The following is a 2582-nucleotide window of genomic DNA, read 5'->3' as shown; positions in this document are numbered from 1 at the left end:
AAGCTGTCCTCCCCTCAACTCCCTCTCCGCCCCCCCCATAAATTCAAACACCTCCCTGGTTGAATTCAAATAGCTATCAGAAATCCCCTTTCCTCTATTCTTTCTATATTTCTTTTTTAGACCAAGAAACCTCATGTTGCTAATTCCCAACAAATTATCAACAATTCGAATCAAGGCCAATTGTCACAGCTGGAATAGGCTCCACGGATAACAGGTTGTGCTTGTGAAGAGCAGATGCTATTCTGCTCAACTTTTGCCAGCTAATCCAGGTGGACAACTGGGAGGAAATGGGAGGGTGAGCTGAGAAGCTAAAGGGTATAAACACTTTGAGGCCAGAGCCCTCATGGTGTAACCCAGCCATTCTAAACCCACTTCACAAAGACCCCTTCCAGCATTTAAGTAGTGTTCCATGCTCTATGAATGGCAAAATTTTGCTGAACTTGGAGTTATTTAACCTCTCTGGAACTCAATTATCTCATCTGTAAAATGAGGGGGTGGATTGGAGGACCTTTGAGGTCCCTTCCAATTTTAAATCTGTAAGCCTATGAAATTTCAAGATTGTTCCATCTCCTTCCCACTAAAATAGTGTCTTCCTCCAGATCAAGATGCCTTTCCGGGGGAGGGAAGTTGATCCCCACATGGCAACACCACCCCCCTCCCCTACTCCCATTGACTTGTATTTGATTTTAATACTTTACAATCTCATTTTGTCCTGGCTCCAAAATTTTTTTCTGACACTGGAGTCAGTCTTGTCTTAGATCATAAGCTCTCGAAGGGCAAGGGCTGGATTACTGCAATTATTTTTGCTCAGACCCCAGCACATTACCTAGAACGATTAGGAGCTTCATAACATCTTTTTGAAGATGTTAATGATGGGAAGGAGGACATATCTGTCACATTCTCCTTTCTTTCCATTTCTTGTCTTCCTCATCTCCCTTCCTCTCCCTTTTTATGTCTATCCATCTTATCCCCTTCTGTTTTTCTGAATTTCCCTTTCTATCTTTCCATATAGCTCTTTTTGTTTGTAATCTTCTCTCAGGCTTTGTCTCCTTGTCTTTATGTTTCCTATTTTCTCTTTATCTCTTAACATTTTTCCTCTGCATATCGCTCCCATCTCTCCCTCCCTCCCTTCCTCCCCTCTCCCCTCACCCCTCCCGCTCTCCCCTCTTTTGCAGAACCAGAAAGCAGCACACAAAGAGAGCCACAACGTGACCCTGAATGCACGACATGGACTGCTATGGACAATAGACTGTCTAACCTTCCAGGCAAATTTCTTCCAAACCATCCAAAACCGGCCTCAGAAAGCACATTATAAAATGTGCTTTTTTGGTTTTTTTTTTGCTTTTACGCTGCAACCCAATTCCAGGGTGGGGATGGAAGCAAACGACGTTTCCCCCTACACATTGGTTCAGAGTCATAGATATTCCCTAATATCTTAAACACAAGTGTAGGGATCCCGCGTGGGAGGGTAGAGAAGCAGATTGGAGATCTCCACAAGCTTCTTCCCCCTGTGGGGTGAAAAAACTCTCGTCCCTGGGTGGGCTCGAACCACCAACCTTTCGGTTAACAGCCGAACGCGCTAACCGATTGCGCCACAGAGACCGCGTTAAGAACCCAAGCGGCAGCGTCCCGAGTCAATGGAAGGGAGCCCACTGGCGGCTGCTGGGGCGAAGCTCTGGCTGCGGAGTAGAAAAAGAAAGGCAACCTGGGAGGATGACAGCTGCCGGCGGGGTGGTTGGGAGCCAGGTCCAGGGAGCAGAGGCCCGGGGATATGGGAAGAAGCATGCAAAGCAAGGAGGCAACTGACAGAGAATAAGGGCGAGGGCTCACAAGCTGGAGCGGGGACCCAGGATTCTGAGTATTATGCGTTCCACTAGTGTCTGTGACGGGTTTTATTGGGGCCGCAAGAGAAGAATCAGATCCCAAAGGGTGCGTTGTGTTCCCTCTAATGAAAATAGGAAACAATGGCGGGAAAAATCTCCAAACAACAGAAGATTCAAAATTTATATTTGACTTTGGAACACACTGAGGTGTCGATTTCTTTTCTTTTGGGGTGGGGTGTAGAGAAGAAAGAGAAAACTTTATTTTTCTTAACCCTTTAAAAATGGTAGTTTCCAATTAACGAGCATTTATTTTCTCTTCTCACCCTCTATCCCTTCCCATTGTAAAAACAAAAACCCTTGTATCAAATAAGTACAGGCAAGCGAAATAATTCCTCACATTGGCCATGTCCAAAACTGTATCCATACAAAAATTGTAAACATACGAAACTGTATACATAAACAATGTATGTTTCATTCTGCATACTGAGCCCATCATCTGTTTTGCAAGAGGTGGCTAGCATGGTTCCTCACTGGTCCTTGGAATAGGAGTTGTTCATTACAGTTGATCAAAGTTATTTAGTCTTTCAAAAGTGTTTGGCAGACTGCCCTTCTTTAATGAGGCTTGGTAGCTAACAGTGGGGGAGGGGGAGAGAGAGATGAATGGATGGATGCATGCATGCATGCATGCATGAAAAGATAGGTGATGGATGGTTGGATAGATGAATGAATGGATAGACAGATAAATGATAGAGGGATGGA

At 44.8% G+C, this 2582-nt stretch overlaps 1 non-coding gene across 1 annotated transcript; it reads right to left on the bottom strand.

Moving 5' to 3' along the window:
• Positions 1-1528: 1528 nt before the first annotated feature.
• On the bottom strand, positions 1529-1602 carry TRNAN-GUU. Its single transcript has one exon. It is a non-coding gene; the product is annotated as a tRNA-Asn (tRNA).
• Between the last annotated feature and the right edge of the window lie 980 nt (positions 1603-2582).

This window comes from Vombatus ursinus, unplaced genomic scaffold (genome assembly GCF_900497805.2).
Source record: "Vombatus ursinus unplaced genomic scaffold, bare-nosed wombat genome assembly UNPS02014801.1, whole genome shotgun sequence".
NCBI classification, from domain to species: domain Eukaryota; kingdom Metazoa; phylum Chordata; class Mammalia; order Diprotodontia; family Vombatidae; genus Vombatus; species Vombatus ursinus.
This window is presented reverse-complemented; position numbering and strand designations above follow the sequence as displayed.